We start from the raw sequence: 25,747 nt of genomic DNA on the forward strand, positions 1-25,747 counted from the left end.
CAGTATGCTGACCACCCTTTCCCAACGACCCTAAATACTTCCCACTCACTCCCACCCTCACCCCCACCTCCATCCAACTCAATTGTGTGGAGCAGTTCTCCCATTCAGTTGTCTTTGCCTTCCTTGTTGTGCATCTTTAACTCCCACATATGAGAGACATCATTATGTATCTCTGTTTCCTGGAAAGGTGAACATTTCACCCTTTACAAAGGAAAACTTCAAAAATGAGTGAGACGGTAGACTTTAGAATAAAACAGATTCAGAGGGATTTTGGTAATGATAAAAGGGTCATTTCAACAGGAATATGTCAGTATTTCAAACAATATCCAAGTAAATTAGTAGAATTAATATTTCAGGTTTTAAATGAATCCTTTAAATAATTTTCAGTATCATAAATTGCAGAGCCTGGCAAGCTATCCGTGGTCTATGCCAAATAGACCAAATTGATATGCCAAATTCAGTAATAAATGGATCTCATTTCCCTAACCCTGAATATGCAGAGTCGAGAAGGATATGGAAGGAGAGGCTGATAAAACACCAAGGCAGACATAGGCTGCCAAAACGCAGAAAAACAAAAATGATTGTCTGTACTTTTAATGCTCGTACGCTGGCATCTACTGCATCCATTGAAGACCTTATGGTACAAGCGCGAAAGATCAAGTACGACATCATTGGTCTGACCGAAACGAGAAGACATCAATCCCATCATGCTGTTTTCGACACTGGAGAAGAACTGTTCCTTGGAACATGTGATAAAAGAGGCATCGGTGGTGTCGGTATCCTTGTCAACACAAACTTAGTCACGAGCATTGATTCATTCGAATGCCTAACAACCCGAATCGGACGATTACACTTGAATAAATGTGGCTCACTACCGGCAGTTTCTATCTTTGTTGTCTATGCACCAACATCCAGTTATGGTGAAAGAGAAACTGAGAAATTCTACATGGAGCTGGAGAAGTTCTATAAAGAAGATCACACCTTCTACAAGACCATTGTTGGTGATTTTAATGCCAAGATAGGACCAAGAAGATCAGTCGATGAACTCCACATCGGAACCCATGGCCTGGAATGGAACGAACATGGTGACAGACTGTCTGAGTTCATCATGTCAACCAAAACCTTCCATGGTAACTCACAATTCCAAAAGGCTGAATCTAAACGTTGGACATGGGAGTCTCCCGATGGACGGTTCCACAATGAAATAGACCACATCATATTCAATCGGCAGTTTTGCCTAACCGATGTTGCTGTTGTCCCAAAATTCCAAACGGGATCAGACCACCGTCTTCTTCGTGCAAAATTCTACCTCACAGAACGAGGAGAAAAGAATGCAAGATTTAAGAAGAGGACTCCCAGAACAACCACCAACTGGGAGCTCTTTGGCTCAATTGCGGCAACATGGGAAGATGCCGTCATTGACAACATTGATGAGGAATACGATCGAATGATTCAGGACCTCCATGATTGTGCAAGGAATGCCAAGAGAGAGATAACCACAAAAAACCATCTTTCTTCGAACACTCTTGAACTTATTCGCCAACGTGGCTTGGCACATGCCTCAGGCAACCACAAGCGAACATCCGAACTGGCAAAACAGTGCAGAGAAGCCATCAAGGATGACCTCAAAAACAGGAGAGCAGCAGTACTGGTAGATGCAGCAGAAGCTGGGAAAAACATTTGTAATGCCCGCCTGTCCTTCACCAACTACAAAACCAAGATGACTGCCCTCCGACATCATGATGGATCTATCACATCTTCCAGAAGGGCAATGGAGAAGATTATTCATGACTTCTACTCAGATCTCTTTAATAGCCACATCCACTTGCCCACATACCACATACCACATGATGGATATGTCGTTCCCAATGTTCTCCCTTCCGAAATCCAACATGCCATCTCGTCGGTAAAGAAACAAAGAGCACCTGGCCCAGACAAGATCAGACCTGAACACCTGAAGAACTTACCATCAGTACTCATCAATACATTGGCTCGACTCTTCACATGCTACCTGTCTGAATACAAGGTTCCATCCCAATGGAAAATCAGCAGGACTGTACTACTATACAAGAAAGGAGACATCCATGACATTGGCAACTATCGCCCAATCTGCCTATTGTCTGTCATCTACAAACTATTCACTCGAGTCATCCTGAATAGGATTAGCAGAACACTAGATGAAGGACAACCATGTGAACAAGCTGGATTCCGAAAAGGATTCAGTACCATCGACCATATCCACACAATAACCAAGCTCATTGAGGTATCTCGGGAGTTCAAGATGCCGCTCTGTCTAACATTCATTGATTTAAAGAAGGCCTTTGATTCTGTTGAGACGGAAGCGGTCATGGAAGCCCTAGCCAATCAGGGCGTACAAACTCAATACATCAGGATCCTTCGTGAGCTCTATTGCGGATTCACTACCAAGATCTCACCATTCTACAAAGAAGTAATCATCCATATCAAGAGAGGGGTTCGGCAGGGTGATACCATTTCACCAAAACTCTTCAGTGCCACCCTTGAGAACATCATGCGACGGCTGGAATGGGAAAACATGGGAGTGAAGATAGATGGTCGGCAACTACACCACCTCCGCTTTGCTGATGACATCGTTCTAATAACACCAAACATCAGCCAAGCGGCACAAATGCTGAATGACTTTGACCATGAATGTGGAAAGGTCGGACTACAGCTGAATCTTGCGAAGACAATGTTTATGAGAAACAGCCTTGTTCCTGATGCTCCATTCGCTCTCAACGGAACCACCATCTCCGAATGCAACAGTTATATATACCTAGGTCGAGAAATCAACATGATGAATGACCTGGCACCTGAGTTGCGCAGGAGGAAGAGAGTGGCTTGGAATGCCTTCAAGAGCATTGAAGAAATAACTAAAAGGACAAAGAACCTCCAGCTACGAGCACATCTCTTTGATTCCACTATTCTTCCTGCATTAACATATGCCTCAGAGACCTGGACCCTATGAAAACTGGATGAGAACGCTATTCGGGTCTCTCAAAGAGGAATCGAAAGAACTATGCTTGGAATATCACGATTCACTCAAATGAGAGATAGAATCCGGAGTTCTGATCTTCGTCAATGCTCAAGAATCAGGGACGCTGTCTCATTTGCCAAGACATCAAAAATCAGATGGGCTGGACACATAATGAGGTTTACAGACAACTGCTGGACTAGAGCCATTACTGATTGGATTCCACGGGACATCAAAAGACCACGTGGACACCCACCTATAAGATGGTCAGACTTCTTCGTCAAGACCCTAAATGATCGGTTTGAGGCTCTGCATGTTCCTAGAACGAACAGATACCATTGGGCTACGCTAGCACGCAACAGGAATGAATGGAGACGTTATTGGCACCTGCTCGAATAAATCAATGAATAACGGGGATTAAGTGATTAAGTGATCATAAATTTTATCATGTCCCAAATATCTAATGAATTAATGGAGTCCTACATGAATACCAATAAATATCTGGTGGAATTTTGTTTTATTTTTTTAATGATTTGAAATGGGCTGGAGCGATAGCACAGCAGGTAGGGCATTTGCTCTGCACGCGGCCAGAATGAACCAGACCAATCCCAGTGCGCTACCCATAGGCAAGCATTACTGACAATTTAATGTGCCTATTTCTATTTTCTAATATTGTACTTTAGGGCTGGAATGATAGCACTGTGTGTAGACCATTTGCCTTGCATGTGGCCGACCTGGCCGACCCGAGTTTGATTCCTCCGTCCCTCTCGGAGAGCCCGGGAAGTTACCAAGAGTATTCTACCCGCACAGCAGAGCCTGGAAAGCTCCTGTGGTATATTTGATATGCCAAAAACAGTAACAATTCTCACAATGGAGGCATTACTGGTGCCCGCTCTAGCAAATCGATGAACAGTGGGATGACAGTGCTACTGTGCAGTGACTTGGAAGATTAAAAGCCAAAAATGCAGAAGACAATTTTTCAGAGGAAATAAGATTGGGAAACTTATTCTTTCTGTTAGAGTCAGATATAATTCCAAATAATTAAGATACTTGCCCAAGGAATAAATAGTGGAACAGAATAAGAAGCCCAAAAGAGATCCATGCTTATTTAAGGACATACATATAATATATTTTTGAACATCATTGAGGAAAGTTTGTGTTTCAAAGTGAGGCTCAAAAGTGAGCCACACTTTTTACATAAAAAGATCAGAGAATAGCCTTATGACCACATCATTGGAAAGTTTCTTAAATAAGACACACACATATACTACAAAACTTACAACCCAAATATGAATACTTTTTACTATGCTACAATTTAAAATATATTAATGAAAGAAGTCGTAATGCAGTGAAACTACAATCCATGAAGGGAATATATTTTTTTTTTATTTTTATTAGTGAGACATCATGAGGTACAGTTGCACACTTACAAATTTTTGTGCTTGGGTTTCAATTATACAATGATCAAAAGCCCGTCCCTCCACCAGTGCCCATTTCCCACCACCAATGATCCCAGTATCCCTTCCACCCTCCATATCTCCCATTCCACCCTGCCTCTGTGGCAGAGCACTCCTTTTTGTTCTCTCTATCTTATTGGGTGTTCTGGTTTGCAAAAGAGGCAATGGGTGAAAATCATGTTTGGTCTATAGTCTACTTTCAGCATGCATCTCCCATCCTGGGAGGATCCTCCCAACACCCTTTATTTGGTGTTCCCTTCTCTATCTGAGCTTCCTTCTCTCCTAGCATGTGTTGTTGGCCTCTAAGCCATGGAGTAAAATTCCTGGTACTAATCTCAGCCATTCTTGGGTGTTAGTCTCCTATTTTGTTACTTTATGTTCCCCAGATGAATGCAATCTTTCTATGTCTATCCCTTTCTTTCTGAGTCATTTTGCTTAACATGATACTTTCCATGTAGTACCACTTGTGTGTAAATTTCATGACTTCATCTTTTCTAACAGCTACATAGTACTCCATTGTGTAAATATACCAAAGTTTCTTTAACCAGTCATCTGTTCTCGGGCACTCAGTTTTTTTCCAGATTCTGGCTACTGTAAAGAGTGCTGCAATGAACAAACAAATGCAAATGTCACTTCGACTATACTTTTTTGCCTCTCTGGGATATATTCCCGGGAGTGGTATTGCTGGATCAAATGGGAGCTCAATTTCTAATTTTTGGAGAATCGTCCATACTGTTTTCCAAAAAGGATGAACAAGTTGGCATTCCCACCAACAGTGAAGGAGTGTCCCTTTCTCACCACATCCGCGCCAGCACCGGTTGCTTTTGTTCTTGTGGATATGGGCCAGTCTCTGTGGTGTGAAATGATATCTCATTGTGGTTTTGATCTGCATCTCCCTGATGATTAATGATGTGGAGCATTTTCTCATGTGCCTTTTAGCCATTCAGATTTCTTCTTTGTGAAAGTTTCTATTCATTTCATCTCCCCATTTTTTGATGGGGTTGGATGTTTTCTTTTTGTGGAGTTCAACCAGTACTTTGTATATCCTTTATATCAACCCCTTATCGGATGTGTATTTGGCGAATATCCTTTCCCATTCAGTAGACTGTCTTTGTGTTTTGGTCACTGTTTCTTTTGAGGTGCAGAAGCTTCTTAGTTTAAGATAGTCCCATTTGTCTATCTCTGTTTTCACTTGCTCGGCCAGCAGTGTGACGAGAAAATATTTTAATATGCATGGCTAACAAGACATTTTCCAAAATAAACTTCATTCAGTCATGTGAGATTGTCACTTTCATTTGGAAAACATGGTAGAATGCTGGCATTAAAATTTCTCATGAGAAAGTCAAAGAAAAATAATTCCTGGGGCCAGAGCAAAAGTAAAGCAGGCAGGGCATTTGCCTTCCATGATGCTGATTCATGTTCAGTCCTTGGCAGCCCATATGGCCCCCTGAGCAATGCCAGGAGTGATTCCCGATACAGAATGAGGAGTGAACTCTGAGCACCTTTGAGATTGGCCCCCCAAAAAATACCCAAAATAATAACAATAATTCCTGTAAGTCATTCAGTAAAAAACACAAATAGACCAGTAGAAAAATTGAACTAAAGAGAGAAACTTTCATTTTTAGAAGTAGCAGCAAATGGCTAATAAATATTTGAATAGCTGTCAGCTTCATTAGGGTCATGGTGCTTCAAATAAGTTGTAATTACATATTATCTCACTTCTGTTAAGTGGGTCATGTTTAGACAAATGTTGCAGCGATGGGACCCCAGGGTGGTCTAAGCACTAGTGAGCAGAGGGGGCCCTGAGTCTTGTCTTCACAGTTGATTTTACTTGTTGGAATCAATCAGGATTTAGGGTGACCCTGACTCTCTCTCAGTCTCCCCTCTGTCCAGCATGAGAACACGAAGTGGAGAGTAATTCCTGCGTGAGCCATTTATCCTTGATGGTGTGATCAAGTTTAGAGCCACACCGTGGCTTTTCAATCCTAGAACTCCTCATTCCTTCACGTAAATCTGTGTTTCCACTTAGGGTCACTTGCCTTTAGCTGGAAGAATTATTCCTGCTAGGAATGGACTTTCTCTGTGGGTTTTTTGGTCTAAGATCTCTTTATTTTGCCTTTTTAAAATGTAGTTTTCACTGGGTATAGAACTAATCGGTTTGCAGCGATAGCACAGCGGTAGGGCGTTTGCCTTGCAGGAAGCCAGCCTGGCCTAGCCGGGTTCAATTCCTCTGCCCTTCTTGGAGAGCCCGGCAAGCTACCGAGAGTATCTCGTCCACGCGGCAAAGCCTGGCAAGCTACCCGTGATGTATTCAATATGCCAAACACAGTAACAACAAGTCTCAAAAATGGAGACGTTACTGCGCCCGCTCGGGCAAATGGATGAACAATGGGAGGACAGTGACAGTGACAGAACTAATTATAAGGGCTATTCTCCCAGCTCTTTAAAAATCTGTGTTGTTGCCTTTTGACTCACTCTATTCTCTACAACGTATTTCTACAATCATTCTTACTGCCCTCATTTAGCTAATGCAGCTTTTTCTCTGACTGCATTTACATTTTCTCTTAGTCCTTCATGGGTCCTGCTCATATTCATTCAATCCTTCTTGTGTGTGCTCCTACATATGTTCTTAATGAATCTTATCTTGCTAATATCTTATATTGAATAATCTAGTTGTTAAATAATCTTTCTGGGTCTCAGGCGCTATCAATTTCTATGTTCTATAAATTTATTGTATTGTTATTAACTGGGCATAGTTTGTTCTCCCTGTTAAATTAGGAACTAAATGGCAGGCATTGTCACATTGGTTGGTTACTCTGATGGTTTATGACTTAATCTACAGAAATGTTTAGTGGATGAATAAAGACCTATAGAAGTAGACTCCAGAGCTATCTTCACAACTGTGTGGAACTATCTTCAATAGTGTAGTACAATTTAATATGACTATCAATATAATACCTTGTTGGATTGGGGGAAAACATGGATCTTGGAAATACACTTAATCCGCATTTGCATTGAATCTTTTGCCTTTTTAGTGTAAGCATCTTTTTATTTTTTTATTTATTTTTCATATTAAAAATTTTTTAATAGTGAGACATCATGAGGTACAGTTGCAGACTTACACATTTTTGTGCTTGGGTTTCAATTATACAATGATCAACTACCCATCCCTCCACCAGTGCCCATTTCCCACCACCAAGGATCCCAGTATTCCTCCCACCCCCCCTCCCACCCTGCCTCTGTGGCAGGGCATTTCCTTTTGTTCTCTCTCTCTTATTGGGTGTTGTGGTTTGCAAAAGAGGCAATGGGTGACAATCATGTTTAGTCTATAGTCTACTTTCCGCATGCTTCTCCCATCCTGGGAGGATCCTCCCAACACCTTTATTTGGTGTTCCCTTCTCTATCTGAGCTCCCTTTTCCCCTAGTACGTACGTGTGGTTGACCTCCAATACTATTATTTTTAGAGCAGTGATTGGTTCCTGGTGAAATTAAAAGGAAGATGTGGAGACTAACTGTACTTCCCTTTGCCACAGACACAGTTTCCCTATGGTGAGTTTCTCCCAGTGGAAGGTACATGTGTTACACAGGAGTCTGCATTGCCACATTGCTGTCATCCACAGACCATCCACTGGGTGGGCTACAGCTTTGAGCCTGCACACAGCTGGGGGTGAGTTGCCCGAGATTCTGTTTCCCAGGATTTCCTGTCCTCTTTTTCACATCCAGTTCGGCCTCTGCAGAATTCTGTTGGGGTAGTTGAAGCTGTTCCTCATTTTCCAGAAAAGTTCACAGAGGAAAACTCTTCAGGAGCGATGGCTTCCAATTCAAGGATTGTATCCTCATGTGTTTTGATTCCCCAGCACACATCTCTTGGCGTCAGACCACAGGCTGCCAGGGAAAGTGAACTCAACCGTCCATCACGGTCCTTCCCAGGTTGGCCATTATCACCATGGTGCGTCAGTTTGATTTGTGACTTGACCCTGGATTTCCTGCAGGCCTGGAGAGTGGTCCATACGTATTCACAATCTGGAAATGTCCATATGATTTTTAAACACAGGGTAATTGCTGAGTCCTTGCACTTCTCTTTCCTTGATTCCAATCAGTCATTGCAAAACTTTTCTTGTTTTTATTGAGTTCAGCTAACTTGCCTTTAGTAAATGCAAGGTACTTGCCTATCCATTTCTGCTTTCCCAGGCTTTATTTGAACTACTAACGGATCTGAGTGTTGTTTTTTGGTTTGGTTTGGTTTGGTTTTTTTCCCCCTCCAGATCTCCTAAATCACTCATTATCTTTGTGTTTTTCTTCCTCTTCCAGGCTACCACTGGGGACTCTGGGATTTGACTTCATTCTTGTTTTCCTATAGCTTCAACCACGGTTGTATCCTCTTTAGTCAGAGGCTGATTTTGCTGGAAAAAGGCTATCAAAAAAATGTTGTTCAGATGCCCTAAAGAGCAAAGCAGGCTGCAGTGCTGAGCAGCTTTGGAACTTGTTCCAATTGATGTAACTCTCTTGGCCTCATCTCTGACTTTGAGCCCGTCAGTTTTATCGTAATAAATCCTTTAAAAAGGGGATCCCGGGCCCCAGGAGCCTCCCAGACATTCAGAGAAGTTTTTCCACATTCGTTTGCACCAAGACTGCTTCTCTCACAGATGGTTTTAATGAGTTTGATCCCCACCCGTTGTTGGGGAGAAGGGTTACAAAGAGGGTCAACCCACAATTGGTTCTGAATGCAAACCACCCCTCCCTCACTCCTCAGACAGGTGTCTGGGCTTGTTCCCCACCCCCCATATTCACACACAGTACCAGTGATCAAGCTTTTGGCTCTTGGGGGATAATTACCAAGATGCACTGTTGCTATCTTGTGTGGTAAGAGTTTTGTAGGCAGCAAATGGATGTGTTCCTAAGTGACCATACCATTTGGCACTGCCACCCAAACCCCCACAATGAATCTGAGTTCCCCTTACTTCCATCTCCTCTTTTGCCATTTTGGGGATGTCTGTGTTCTGGATTCTGGATTCTACTGGGTGTGAAGTGGTCTCTTAGGGTTGCCTTAATTTACATTTCCCTGATGACTGTGGAACCTGTCGTCCTATGTTATTCATCATCTTGCAGCTAAGGTCTTTGACTTCCTTTATAATTGAGTAGTCTTTTGTCCTATCATTGAGTCTTTTTTAGGGAGGAAGGACACACCTGACTGTGTTCAAGGCTTACTCTTAACTTTGAGCTCAGAGATGGCTCTTAGCAGACTAGAGGGCGCTATAAGGGATGCTGGGGATTTAACCAGGTTGGCCACATGCAAAGCAAGCACCTGCTGTACTGTAGCTCTGCATGCCCCTCCCCCCATCATTGAGTCTTGAGATTCCTTTGTATACTGTCACTGTCCTCCCGTTGTTCATCAATTTGCTCGAGCAGGCCCAATAACGTCTCTATTGGAGACTTTGTTGTTACTGTGTTTGGCATATCGAATACATCACGCGTAGCTTGCCAGGCTCTGCCATGCAGGTGAGATACTCTTGATAGCTTGCCGGGCTCTCTGAGAAGGGCGGAGGAATCGAACTCGGGTTGGCCTTGTTGGCTGCGTGCAAGGCAAACGCCCTACCGTTGTGCTATGACTCCAGCCCCTCCTTTGTATACATGGGTTACTAATCTTATAGTGGACATCTTTTGAACTCGTTTATCTTCATTGTTGCTCCACTGGTGTGACATGTGGATATGAGTCCATTAAAATCCTCACAGAGTGACCGTTTCCCCAATGGTCTCGAGGCAGCATGGCAGACATATATAGTGGACAGTTGGCTAACTGGTTCCCTTTCCATCATCATTTCCTGTGTTCTTTACCTTTAGGGCTGGGAGGAGTTACTGGTTTGCTTTCAGGGGTATGAGTGTTGTCGCTGGGGTGGGCTGTTCCCGCCAAGATTTGATTGTAAGGAGATGGCACTCCCATCTCTCTCATGGGAGACAGGACTCTCTCCTCTCTCTGGGATCACATCATCTTGGAGATGCCAGTCACCGTGCCCCAAAGAGCCCTGAAAAGAGGTCTCATGCCCGGGAACATGGGACTCCACCAGCTCATGAGCAGTCTTAGAAAAGTTAGGCCCCAAAGTCCAAGGTCTTGGACCCTTACACCACCTTAGGGAGGACTTCCTGAGAGAGGCTGTGGCAGAACCAGGTGGCCAAACCACCTCCAGATCCTGGAGCCACAGAAACACACGGTTACCGGGTGTTCGGTGCTTTTAGGCTACATGGGGCATTCTTGTTTAAAGTCCATGTATAGGCCTTTGAGAGAGGTAAAAAGACAACGTAAACAGGCCACACAAAATGGATCATTAGATCTTTCTAATCCCAACACAGTTTTGTAGTCTGCTCATTCTAATGTGCTTGTTTGCGAGGTCATGAGCACCCCCAGTGTCTGTGTGGATTTCAAGCAAGAGGCAGGCGCTGTCCCGCTTAAAATTTTGGGAGGGAGCTGAGCTCCAAGAAGCCAGAGCTTTGGGCCCAGGGCTGTCAGTTCCTAGGGAGGCTCATTACTTTGTAGGGTTGCCCAGTAGGTCATCTGAGGTCCCGATTGAAGCTCTCTCCATTTTATTTCCACTTTTAAACTGGCATGAATAGATCTGATGATAATTACTGAATATTGATATGTGTGGAAAATCAGCATTCCACAAATACCCTGCTTGTACAACTTCCATACACGTGTGACTGCTTGAAATTCAGCAAATTTCATTAGAATTGCATGCTTGCTGAGAGAAATAGTAGCCAAAAACTGTGCTGAGGACACACACACACACACACACACACACACACACAATGAAAATAACAGTTCAAAACTGCAAGTTTGTTATTAGATTTCAGACAACTTCCTGCTCTGACTGCATTCATCAATCCTGCAGATATCTCTTAATCCTCCGTCCTATAGATTGCTCTACTTAATGAGACAACAATACTGCCAATATTTGCCTACATTGTATGCCTATGTTGGCATACAATACTCCTACATTCTAATTATTTTTATGCATCCTATGCTATGAGCATGTCGTCTTAATTGATAAAATATTGTTATAATGTCAAGAAAATATAGTTAGTCTCCAGTCAGTGATTGTTTTTCAACTGTTTCTGTCTCTATCTGACCCTTCCCCACCACACACACACACACACACACACACTCACACACACACTCATTTCTCTGTCATCCGCTAAAGCTCAGAGCCTTGCAAGGTACCCGTGATGTATTCGATAAGCCAAACACAGTAATAACAAAGTCTCCAATGGAGACATCACTGGGCCCGCTCTAGCAAATCGAGGAACAACGGGAGGACCATGACCGTGACCGTGACCACTAAAGCTTACTGACACCATCTAGAAATGGGCCTGGGTCCCGGGCATATAAGTGCCTAAGTGCCTGCCCCCTCCGCCCATTTTCTCCATCTCTCGGTCACCCTCACAACATTGACACTAAAGACAATCTTTCAGATCAATTCTTACTTTTTTTTCCCAGAAAACAAGAATTTCCCAGGTTCCTTCTTGTGCTCTGCCCCCTAGCCCCAGCCTGCCATCTGGACAGGTACCATATGACCCAGAAATTCCACTTTTGGGTGACTGACCAATTTTTTATGATTTATTTCTGTTTGGTTTGGGGGTACACTCAGCGCCTCTCAGGGTTTACTCCTGGCACTTTATCAGGGATCAATCACTCCGATGTGGTGCCAGGGACCAAACTCATTGGGACCAAACTCTCCAGCCCTTGACTCATTTTTTAAAATTAATTTTATTAGAGACATGGGTACAGTGGTGTCAATGTTTAAGGTTCTGGAGTACAAAGTGACTGTTCCTTCACCACCGCCAAAGTGCCTCTAGCCCATCTCTTCCTTTCTCCTCACTCTCACCCCCTGCTTGAGAATCTGCAAGGACTTGTCCTGGTTTGAAACTCTTTTCTCTTGTGTTTTCTCTGGGCACACCGCATCATTCAACATCTGTCCTTCTCCCTCTGACCTACTCACTCAGCCTGATGCCTCTAGCTCCATCCCTCCTGCAGCAACCCTCACAATTTCACCTTTTCTTGCAAGCAACATCATACTCTATCACTTATACAGACCATCACATCTTTGTCATCTGTCTTTAGATATGGGGGTTCATTCTGTGGTCCCGACCCTTGTGCTGTCGTCCAACCCAGCATGGTTCCACTCTCAAGACCACTACGGTTGGTCCCAACAGTCATGTGGCCCAAATGGAGAATTCTTCTTCATTTTCAGCCCATCCTTCCCTTCTGGGGAACCCACTTCTCTGACATCATGGAGACCAGTGATGTCACCTGTTGTGGCACCCTTATCCAATTCCCCCCAAAGCTTTTCTCTTTCTATCCCCTCCCCTACTCTGAGAGCAGGAGCTTTTAGGGAACTCAGCCCCCTCCTCATCATGGGAGTCTTGGCTGAAAGGCTTTTCCCCCAGGGCCTTATCTTCTGCTCCACATGTGGGGCACAGGTCATCTGATCTCTGCTCCCTGCTTTGTCACTGTCTGTTCCTGTCCTTTACTCTCCTGGCATCCGTCACTCCCGCAGGCAGGGAATGCTCACGTTTCATAACCCCTAAGGACCAAGCACATGGTTGATGAGCACGGCACGTTTTCTGACATTGATCTCAGGCCTCCTTCTCTCCAACTCTGAGGAAAATCCACCCCAACTCCTCACAAAGGCCCAAGGTTCCTCGCTCTTTCTGTCCTTCCTGTTCTCCTTCCCCATTCCTTCACTTTCCCAGCTGCCCTCCACACCTCTGCATCTACCAGAGCCCTCCCAGTTCTGTCTCTCTAATACTCTGGGTCCCCTGCCTCGTACTTGGCTGAACATTCTTGAGTATGAATGGAGAGAAAAGGGCAGGCTGTTTTCCTGGAAAACCAGCCGGGCCTTCAGCAGAAGAACTCATAATGAATCCATTGTCAGTTGCGCCCATCTCTTTGTGAATGGAATGCTTTCTGTTGAATGAATGAATGAATGAATGCAGTTCATAATTGTCACAGTCTGACTCAAAACCGGCTGCAAAGCATGATTTGACTGATCGATCGCTGCACGTGTTTTCCCTTCTGTCAACCACAGTCATTTTGGTTTTATTCTGATACCCAGACATGAGTAAGCCACAGTCAGGCTGCGGGAGAAACACAGTCACTCAGAAAGGTGCTAGCCCACTGTCCACTGGCTAATTTCCATGCTCATCAGCATTTCTGATCTGAGGACCGAGCTCTCTGTGAGCCCCTGGAGACCAGTCCCACCCACTGACCTTTGTTCCGGCCCCCAATGGGGAGACCCACCCGAAGGCATTCCGTGTCTTCCCATTGTCTGTCTGCAAACTGCACCAAGCTCACCTGATTAAAGCTAGGAGGGTCCCTGCTGGTGCCCCTGGGCAAGGGTCTGTCTCTCTCATGACTTCTACCAGGCAGTTTTTCTGCCTTTCTGTTGTGCTTTCTCTGTAACACTAGACTGGCAGAGTCTTGCTCAAATTCATTCCTTTCACATCATCTCTGTGGAGCTGGCAGAGCTGCGGGTCCTGACTCAGGAGAGACGTGTCTGGGATTTGGGGTTTGGGTCAGGGCACCGGATACTGCCTGCAGGTTCCCTCTAGGGAACAGACAGCGTGAAAACAAGAACAGCCAGCAAATTCATTTTCAAAGTGTAGTTTTATTTAGTGATTTTTTTTCTTTCGCATGAAAGGAAAAGATGAAGAATCGCTCCAATAGTCTTAGCACGTGCTGTAATCATAAGATTAGGAGAAAATATATTTCTGCTGATTCGGTAGAACAGTTTGGTGGCTGAAGTCTGAACTACGGCTTGTGATGGTCTTCTACAATTGTACCACTGGGGGGAGTCAAACCCAGCGATCAGCCGCCTGACATGGCCAGGACCGGGCTCACCTTTCTCTTTAAACAAATGATCCTCTGCTCAGTTGCCCCAGAAAAACACCAGCATCTGGTGCACTGTGTTTATTCTGAGGTTACTAGTTCTAAAAATAGTTTTCTGAAAAATTGCCTTCGCTGGCTGGGAAGCACAGAGGCGGGTGATGAACAGGTGGGAGGTTCTCCTGCCCCCGAGATACCTGGGGCCGGAGGATAAGAACCACCTGGTCTCATGAGAGACCACAGGTGCCCAGGAGTCTGGGCAGGTCACAGCAGCCAACCCCTCACAGCAAAGGAATATCAGAGCCATGAGCATCTCTGAGTTCCTGCTGTGTCCTAAATGAGCAACAGCCTATGGGTCACGCACAGACACATGCACACACATACACAAAGAAACATGCATGACACAAAAATAGATACATACAAACACATGCCCACAGACACGCGCACACTCACAAATACACACAAACACACGCACAGCAACACACTCGAACAGATATACACCCTTTCACATTCATACAGACACAGAAATACTAACGCACACACATAAAGACATGCATGCAGGCACACACATACACAGAGACATGTACGCGCAGACACACTCGTGCATACACACACTCTCCCACCCACTCACACACAGGCTCACAGCCACACTCAGACTTACTTATACACACAGACACACACACACACTCATACTCGCTCACACACAGTTACACATTCTCACCCTCTCTCACATGCACAGACACACATTCACAACCACCAATTCACACACAGACTCACAGTCCCACACAGACTCACACACGCATAAATAGAGACCAACAACACACACAGGGGCTCAGCTCTGGGACAAGATGTGCTTTAGACACATGGTGGCATGTGAGTGAGGCCTGGTCAGGCTATGGGGAGACAGCGGCAGAGCCAGACACAAAAACACAACGGAATGGAAGTGCCTCAGGAGCACTGTAATGAACCTGAGTTCCTCGTGGCAAGGGAGGAAGGACAAACCAAGGTCATCCTACAGAAACGGAGGCCATAGGCAGGTGGAGAGAGGAGAGAGCCAGGAGTTTAAGGCCTCTTTTCAGGGGACGGTTCCCTCCAAGTCTTGTCCCGGTCCAACCTCCCAGTCCTGACCATGACTGCCTTTCATGGGCACCTTTATTTGTCTAAGAGTCCTTCTCATTCCCCTTCAGCCTCTAGTAAAAAGTTTCCAGCCTGGGGTTCTCTCTATGGGTTAGTGAGTGTGTATTTCTCTCTCTCTCTCTCTCTCTCTCTCTCTCTCTCTCTCTCTCTCTCTCTCTCTCACACACACACACACACACACACACACACACACACACACACACACACCCCAGAGCTGCGTCCCTTCCTTCAGACACCCAGCCCTCGGCCCACCTCACCTGCCTTAGTGGGCTGGGAACTGGCCTCATAGTCACATTCTGGGTGACAGAGCAGCAGGGGAGAACCTGCACTCACACACACACACACACACACACACACACACACACACACACACACACACACCCCAGAGCTGCGTCCCTTCCTTCAGACACCCAGCCCTCGGCCCACCTCACCTGCCTTAGTGGGCTGGGAACTGGCCTCATAGTCACATTTTGGGTGACAGAGCAGCAGGGGAGAACCTGCACCCACCCACACACACACACACACACACACACACACACACACACACAGCCCAGCTGCACCCAGACCCCAGACGGGGAGAAGGCAGCTCCCGGGACCCCAGAGACAGGGCCAAGTGCCCTGCTGAGAACCCAGGGAACCTGGTGTACCTGGTCCTGGATAAGCCTGCCTGCCGGCCCACCCCGTGCAGTGGAACCCTTTCTGAGCCCGAGAGCATGTCCCCACCAGGGCCTCTTGGTATCTTCCCTGACAGGGAAGCTGCTTCCTCATGTAGTCGTCCATGATTTCTGCCTGGGGGGATGTGAAGGCCTCCCCAGCCCTAGAGGACCCGGCCTCCCTCTGGAAGACCTCCAAGAGCAGTAGGACTAACGTGCAGGGCCAGCTCAGGGGCGTGGAGCGCCTGTGGGAGGAAGCTGGCTGGGAGGGAGGGTGTCATGGCTCTGCCTCACATGGTTATCTCTGGGGCCGAGCCCAAGCAGGGGCGGGACGAGGTGCAGGACAGGGAGGGGGGCACTGCCTAATGTCAAGTGTGGAACAGAGACTTTGAAGTCTGACAATGGAGACCTCCGGTGACTTTTGCTCTGCATTTGCACAAGACGGAGAGAGGGGAGGCAGTTGGGGTGGGGAGGGAGATAGAGAAGACAGAGATGGATCCCAGTGGGACCTTCCCGATGCAGGCTTCGCAATGCAGGCTTCACTCAGACCCGAGCTAAAGTCCTGGGGAGGTCTCCAGTGCTGGCTTCTTTTGGACCATCCTGACCTTCTGGCATCATGCTGCTCCCGGTGACCCTGGGCTGGAAGGAGCAGAAATCGGCCTGAGAATGAGCCAGGGTGGACCCGTGGGCACCCATGAGAGACCACCGGAGCCAAAGTACAAAGATGGGATCCGGCACATACACTGTGCTCTGTGGAGCAAAGACCCTGTGGACACAGCCGGCACCCACCAGCTCCGAGTGTGGACAACAAGCCGGTGAAGGAGGCAGCAGGTACTGAGGCTGAGGGGCCAAGAGGTGCCCAGAGGGGCACGTTTTCTGAAGCAAACCTTAAAGGAAGCCTCAGAGGGCAAAGATTCTCACCTCAGCACCTCCTCCTCTAGCTGGTCAAGGGCAGGAGACACAGGCCCTGGGGGCCTCGTTCCCCAAAACTCCAGGACTTGGGTCCAGCAGGTCAGCAAGGCACATCTGCGATCGGGGGTCTCACTGAAAGTGCAGCTCAAGGCTTTTGGCTTGAGCAGGAGGCCAGGCATGAGAGTTCAGATTCCCCATGCAGGGGACACCTGGCCAGTGAGAGAAACGCTGGACCTGCAGGTCCCCAGGGCACCCTGGCTCACCTCTCCACTGGCCTCTGAAGAGAGCTAGTGGGAACCGGGAGAGGCGGGAGGGTCCCGGGGGGGTCCTGCAGGGTGCAGCCCACAAGGCAGCAGAGCGTTTGGACCCACTTCAGGGATGCAGACTCGTCCAGAGCTCCTGCTGGAGAAAAGATTGTTCACCGTTTCCTTTGGAAATCACCCTGAGTGAGGGCCGGGCTGTTCTAGAATTTTCCCCCACATGGCTCCTTGCCTACAGGACAGCAAAGGTGAAAGGAAACTCAGGCGGCCAAGGCGGTTTGGAGCCAGGGGTCAGTGGAAAACCGCCCCCACCCCTGTCACACACACACACACACACACACACACACACACACACTTACACATGCCCCTTCCCGGAGCCTGACACAAATCAGGAAGAACAAGATTTCAGGGACCCCTAAGGCCCTGCCAGAAGCATCTCAGAGCCCCCTGGGAGGGGATACGCTACAAGGCTCAGCAGACTTTTACACTTTTTGAGTTTTGGGACCACACCTAGAAACGCTCAGGGCTTACTCTCAGCTCTGTGCTCAGGGATCTTTCCTGATGGGGGCTCAGAGGACCGCATGGGGTGCTGGAGATAGAGTTAGCTGCAAGGAAGGTCAGCACCTTTCCCCTGTACCCGCCCTCTGGCTCCTGGTCTGGAAAATTCTCAACAGCAGTATGGCCATCGCTCAGGGTTTCTGCCTCCTTGCCACTTCTCACCCCTTCCGTCCTCAAGAATGACAAATCAGCATTTGCAAACGAAGGATGGTGCCGAGGGCGGGGGGAGGATTGCAGGGCTGGGGGTGCCATTGCGAACAAGATGCCTTGGCTCTGTGGAGTGGGTTGGCAAGGGCATCAGGGTGTGGACTTCCAGGCCAGCAGCCATCCAGGGCCATGGTCTTCACGTGCCGAAAGCGTCAGGAACCTAAACAACTCGGGTCTTGGGAACCCCAGCGCCATCATGGGCTCCCCTGCTCCTTTGTCTCCTGTTCTCCCGCCTGTCTGTCCGCTGGCCGTCCTGTGGCCTCCCGGGGAGCCAGCTGCGGCTCGTAGGGGCAGCGGCCCTGTCACGGCTCTCTCTCTTATGTTATTGTTAGTGTTACGTTACAAATCCCGTTTCCATGCCCAGGTCCCTCGGGGGTCATAACCAGGAGAGGCCGTGACCCCATCAATAAACAGAACCCCAATCCCGAATGTAACCACTTGGCCTTGGAGAGGCCGGTTCCCTGCCTTTCTCCATTGGTTCTGCCCCAGGCAGGACATGTCAGAGGGGCCAGGAGGTTCCAGGAGCCCCTTGCCTGCTTCCAGAGCACGGGGAAAGGAATCAGAGGTGCTCATCAAGGCCCCCCACAAGGTTTCCACTCTCAGAGAGTGGGGGTGCATAACCGCCATCCATCTGAAACACCTCTTACTACTGACTTCTCCCCCAAGGACACAGCCCAGGGAGTGGTTCTTACTCGAGTTCTGTGGCCCTTAGAAGACCCTCTCCAAGAGGAATAATTGGAGGGACTGTAAGAACTCAGAGCCCACAGGAAGCAGGAAGTGACACATGTACTTACACAACAGGCAACATGGCGACTTCCGTCTACTCAGTCCACCCATACGAAATCTTGGCTATCTTCTCCGGGGCAGTGCCCCGTGATAAAGAAGGGCAAATCCAAGAGGAAAACCAAGAGTGAGGTTGTCTGTTTTCTCGCTCCATAGATGCTGTCCCATGCTCAGAATTCTGTCTGCACTAACACAAGAGGCCACCCAAGGCAAACACAAAGGACAGCACCATTAGGTTCATGGCAGGGGAAACTTTTTTCCCTGTCTTGCATCCGACTCCTCTGTAGCTCAGAAATCCCTGTTTCAGAGGGGAATGCCCTGCCACAGAGGCAGGGTGGGATAGGGGGATGGGGGGGTGGGAGGGATACTGGGACTGGTGGAGGGAGAGAATGGGCACTGGTGGAGGGATGGGTATTTGATCATTGTATAATTGAAACCCAAGCACAAAATATTTAAGTCTACAACTGTACCTCATGGTGTCTCACTAATAAAAATTTAAAAATATATATATTGAATTGCTAAAAAAAAAAAAGAAATCCCTGTTTCACACCTTCACTGCCATCACACGCTCTCACATCATGCCCCTGCCAGGCATAAGGAAAAATGTGCTGTTTGTCCACTATGATTTTTATTTATTTATTTATTTATTTTGGCTTTTGGGGTGACAGCCAATGATGCTCAGGGCTCACTGCTGGCTCCGCACTCAAGAGTCACTTCTGACAGTGCTAGGGGACTGCCTGGGATGCTGGGAATAGAATCCAGGTCTAGATCGTGCAAAGCCAAATGTACTGCCTACTGTGCTACTGCCCCAGCCCCTGTTTGTCTACTATGGGGACAATATTGGCCTTCAGGGAGAGGAGCACAGAATTCTGCCCACCAGACACAGCTTCAGTGTCACACAAACATGCTTGACTGGTTCTTAAGCTGCCACAGAGTGTTTATTTGGGCTTGCGGGGGAGAATGTTTTGCAAGTCAAGCTAAATGGAGAGCTATTATTTCTTCAGGATTCATTAGGCTCTAACTGCAGAGGTGGGGGCTGAGGTGCTCAGGGCTGGGGTCTGATCTCCTTCTATATGAAACAAAACTGAAGATTGGAACAATGAAGGGATGTAGCCACAGTCTCAACCTGAGCCCCAGGTTTGATCAAATGCCCAGGGCAGAGAAAAGAGAAAGCAGAGGGAGAGAAAGGGGCAACGGGGCAGAGGGACTGAGCCCGCAGCCCAGGACAAGCTGCCCTTCTTAGATCCAGAACTCTTAACACAGAGACCAGGGGTCTGCAAATAGGGCCATGAATGTGGTTCTCTAGACAGGCCTGGCAAAGGTCCCCTGAGACACCTCCCGAGCCATAGAAGAAGAGGCTTGGGGACTATTGCACAAAGACCTGATTATAATGTCAAATGCTCAATCCTGTTACTTCATTTTTAAGTAACTTGCTTTCAGATCAGGAGCTAAGGCAAGAAAGAGGCTCTCTCATGCCCCATCCAACGTGATTTCAGCATCACCCATGGGAATCTATTTCACAACTGGGTCTTCCAGACCCACCCCTCTGCAAGAGACAGATCAATATCAAGAGAGATCCCTCTGCACCAGCAGGCCCCCTTTGCAGGAGATCCTCACTCCCATAACTGGAGAGTTGGGGCAATTCGCCCCTCCCCACCCCAAACATTATCTGCTGTTACAAATGAATAGAGATAAATGCATGCTTGCAATTCCAGAATCTGAAGAAGCCCGTCACTAAGCACTGCTGGTACAAATTCAAGGAGTGTTTAATAGTCAAAAGGACTTGTGGGGCTTGAGAGATAGTACAGTGGATAGGACTCTTGCTTTGCACACAGAGATTCTGACTTCCATTCCTGGCATCACATATGGTCCTTTAAGTTCTTTGAGGAGTGATCCTTGAGCAGAGAATAAGGAGTAGTCTATGAGTACCCAGGCTTTGTGTGTGTGTGAGACAGAGAGTTGAGTATTTTAATGTTGTTTCTAGTCCAACTTGGTACAACACAAAGATGTAAAAATTGAAAATAAATACTAAGATAAAGGTTGATTTTGCCTCTCCCTCCCCTTCCCATTTTCCCATTGAAAGCTCCCACACAGGCCAGCACTGGATGATAAAAACTCAGTGATGGTGTGTGTGTGCCCACAACCTTAGAAGCATGAGAATCTGGCACTAGGAGTTGAGTGCCTGGGTTCCTTGTTTAAAGTTGCAGGAGGACAGGGGCACATCTGGAAAGGTCACACACACACACACACACACACACACACACACACTCACACACTCATACACACATACAAACATGCCAATAAATAGTGAGATGCTGGCATTTAAGATGAATGCCAAAGAGACTCTCTAGGGGTCTCCAAAAAAGACTTGCCAAGCAAATAATATTATACAAAAGGACTCCTGTTCACCATGTTTGCACACTAAGACTCTACATCTCCTGTCACAGATAACACATTACAGATCCTTCTAGAAACAGACAGGGACTAACTCAATGTCCCTCACCTTTGGGAGCTGAGACAAGCATTCCTTGAGACCATCCATCACAGTGCCCTCTCCACTGCACTACATGACCCCTGGTGATTCTCTCACCCCATCACCTCAATCTGCAAGTCTAGGCAAAGACTTCCCTTCTGAAATAGATATCTGAACCACGGGGAGTGAAGGCCGAGCCCTTCACAGGCCACCATCCATATCCACTCAGACTCAGGTGCCGGTACTTTCTCATGTCACAGGTCAGGGGTGCGTGTGCAGGTGGGGTGGGGTGGTGGCTGGGTGCTGGACGTGATTCGCACCAGGCTCTGTGATTCTTCCATTGCAGAGACAGATGCAAACTCTTGAGAGCCCAGATGCACCAAGCCAAGTGCTTGCAGCCCCTGAGCCGTGTCCATTCACAGAAATTGAATGAGGTGCACTCAGCAACATTCAAGGCCACGAAGCAGCAACCTCAACCTTAACTCCCGAGGAAGGAGGAGCAGGAGACAGGGAAACCTCAGGGAGTCCAGACTAGTCCAGGGGTCATTTCTCAGTGATTTCTCAGGGGTCTACAGAGCATCCCAGGTCTTTCGAAATCTTAGCTCACTCCTTAATTCTACAAAAGAATCTGCATCACAGGGCTGGGAACTACATTTATACACAGAGACATGCATCACGCATACACACACACACACACACACACACACACACACACACACACACACACACACATCTCCTTGTGAGCACACCCACGGTGTAAGATGCTGAGGCCTGGGGGGCCCCAAAGAAGTCAGGTGGGAGAGAAAACCAAAAACCCCCACAAAGCAGACCTGACATTTCTCCGGTTCCCCTCCCTGGACCCTGCTCTCTGCAGAGGAGGAGGGGGCAGTGGGGGCGTCTTTCATGTCTCCGGGTGTGCAGAGGGCCTGCGTGTGTTTGTTTGGAACAAAGCCTCTACTTAACTGGCACAAGTGAAACAGATTTTATAAATAGACTCGAGCCTGAATGGTTTTTATGATTAGCTTGTTTTCAATCACCGTGCTTGACCAGGCATCTGCGTTCAGCTAAGTAAATATTTCGACGGTGATAGTATACACAATACAATGGCCATTCTTTAATGTTAATACAAGTACCATATGGGAGGCCTTATCACACTGGAGCCCGAGCCGCATAATGAAAGCAGATAGGAATAGATAGGCGACAGGGGTAGACCATGGGCTCGAAAACACAGATGCTCTTGCACACGCCCGTCCTGCCAGCACTTCCCCACTGCTACCTGCGGGCCGGTGCCATATCGAGAGCTTCCTCCCCCACTCACTCACAGGGTGACCTTGGATAAGTCTCTGCTAATTGTTTACACATTCATGTCTCAAGTCCCCAATTAGGCCTTTGCAGACCTCTCCGGAGAGTAATGAAGATTAATGTCCAAGGGGGACCTTGACTTCTATCTTTAGAACAAAGAAAGGCTGGAACTGAAATAGCACCTCATTATTTGGAGCTGTCCTGAATATCAAAGGGAGGCTGTGCTGGGCCCTTTCCTATTGCTAGAGCAAAGAGGACTCACAATGCTGCTTTCTCCTAACTCAGACCTGCGGGGCCCCAGGTTGGAATCCTGCGGCCCCTCAGGAAGAACAGGAATTAGTTTCCTGTTGGAAACTAACAAAGATCCAAGAACCTGGGTTCCTTTCCACAGTCACATGGTGATGAGAGGTCAGAGCCCAGAGGGTCGCGGAAAGGGACCTGATCCTTTCATCTTCTGTGTGACTTACTCCAACAACAAGACAGCAGTGTTTAAGGAATGGGACCCTCAGCGTCTTTATGTCCATGGGGGTCTCTCAAGTGGCACTCAGGGGTCTCACTCAGGCAATTTTCCACTCACCAAGCACGAGGGCCTGAAGATCCTGCTCAGGTACTGCCATTCCTGAAGTCCCCAAGGACAACCTATCAGCACTGGGGGCCTCCAAGACTATACCTGGTGCTATTGAGGGTACCATGTGGTCCTGGGGACCAAACTAGGGTTTTTTCACATACAAGGCATGTACCTTCCTTACAGCCAGGACTGTCTGGCCCTAATATACCACCCACGCTGTGTCGGAACTTTGGGGATCCGTCTCTCTTGATGCAAACCACCAGCAAGAGCAACTTAATGTTTACTCTACAAAAATGCAACTACATTTGTGCAGATCTACCCAATGCATTCCCACCCAGAGGTCCTCTAGCCCTCACACACTCTGCAGGGGCTCGGAAGCCTATGCCTTTTCAGTATGAGCAGGCCAGCCTGGAGAGGCTGGGATTGGGTCAAGTTTGGGGTTAAAAGTCTCCACTCAGGCTCCGAGGCAAGGTGTCATCACTTTCTAATGATGCTCTTGAGGACTCTCCTGAGAAATGTCAACTCAGAGTCTGGCCAGGGGGAAAGAGATGCTCTCCTGAGTGGCCTGGCTGCTTGCCATGATCTCTGAGACGCAGCTTGATGGTGATGACCTCCCTGCCCTCCGAAAAAGGGAACCATCCCCCACACACCCCTGTTCCAGCCCCAGGGTTGCTCTCCTGGAAATAGGGCCACACTGATTTGACTCCTTTAGCCTCCAGAAGGAATCTGCACTCAGAAGAGAGAATACGGAGATGCTGTCTGGTGACCAAGGCCAGAGCTGCCCAACTGTGCTCTCTGATGTCATGGGCAGCTCCCCACCCACATAGTGCCATCCCTCTCAATCTGGGAACAAAATGTTCCCCCATATGTTTGGAGTGGCCACTGGGGGGGGGAGATCATGGGTTAATACAATGGATGCCAGGTGGGCTAGGAAGGGAACCATTTCCTTTCCAAGCAAGCACATGGCCGCATGTGCCAATGTTGCGTCTGGTGGCAAGGGAGGGAAGTTGGGCCGACATCCATGATCCAGCGGGACCCGCTTCCGGCCCCTACCCTGAAGCCTCCCTCTCCCCCACCTTGTGCTCTTGCTGATCCTGGAACCAGGAAGACCACCCCATCTGGCCCAAGGAAGCAGCTCACTCCAGTCAGCACGGGGGTCCTTTAAGTGGCTGTGGGAAGCGAGTGTGCACATGCTTGTGGTCTACTCATTAGTCACAGAGGAGGGGGGGATGGGGACCTGGGGGTGGCGCACAGAGGCTGAGCCACGCAGGCTGGTTTGCTGCTGATTTCTGCTCCCCTCAGCTCTCTGGCCCTGATGGCCTGCATGTTTCTTATTATCCCGTGGACTCATCTTGCGCTGATGGGTGGGAAAGGCTGGAAAGGCAGCAGTGGTTTCCATGAAAGCAGTGACTCTTTGGTGCCCTCTACAAATTTCCCACAGTCTTCTCTAATGTCTTGGGGCCCTTCAAGGTTTAGAGTTACAGTTTTCAGCAAAGAGCCTGAGACTCCCAGGAGTTGCAGTGAAATATCTGTTTGGGGTGATGGTCCTTCACAAAGCCACATCTCCCTTCACGGGTCAGAACAGATGACAGTGATGATGGCCTTCTATATGCATTTGCTGATTGAATCCTCCCTGATGCTAGGAGGGTGGTGCTCCCAACATCCTCTCTGGATCCCAAAGATGGAGGCATGATGGATGAGGCTAAAAAGTCTCTCCAAGGTCACTCAGTGGTCCCTGGAGCATCTAGAACTCAGACCCAGATGGGCCAACCTTGGCATCCTTGAGGTGTTCCTCTTATTCGAGGAAGCCAGCAACAGGAAGAAAGGAGAGTTAGGAGCACTGAACTGCTTACGTTCGTGCTTAATTGCCCTCATACCACTGTTACTGGCACTGGCACTGTCATCCCATTGTTCATTGATTTGTTCAAGCAGGCACCAGTAACGTCTCCATTGTGAGACTTGTTGTTACTGTTTTTGGCATATTGAATATGCCACAGGAGCTTGCCAGGCTTTGCCATGCAGGCGAAATACTCTCGGTAGCTTGCCAGGCTCTCCGAGAGGGACAGAGGAATCGAACCCGGGTCGGCCTCCTACAAGGGAAATGCCTTATCCACTGTGCTATCACTCCAGCCCCTAATACCACTAATTACAGAAATGAAACGCTCTTGAAATAAGATGCACCCTTCCTTCAAAACAAAGGGCACTTTAATAAGACGTATGCGTATTTTATGTCTCTGCGGTTGTCGACCATCAGGTGATAGCATGATTTTTATCATCCAAAGAAATTCAGTGATAGAACCCACAGGAAAACTTTTTCGAGTGAAGTAACTGCTTTCTTTTGCGTTTCAAGATGGTGCTGTTGATTCCATGCGGCGCCAGCTTCTACAGGAAGTGTCTTTTCTAGTTGTGAGTGTCAGTTGTCCTGGGTCAACCAATTCTCTTTTTCTCCTCTTCACTAGTTGCACATGAAAGTCAGATGACCGTTGGTGGGAATGCCGACCGGTCCAGCCCTTTTGGAAAACAGTATGGACATTCCTCAAAAAATTAGAAATTGAGCTCCCATTT

The sequence above is a fragment of the Sorex fumeus genome, unplaced genomic scaffold (assembly GCF_029834395.1).
Source record: "Sorex fumeus unplaced genomic scaffold, SorFum_2.1 ptg000169l, whole genome shotgun sequence".
Taxonomy (NCBI): Eukaryota; Metazoa; Chordata; class Mammalia; order Eulipotyphla; family Soricidae; genus Sorex; species Sorex fumeus.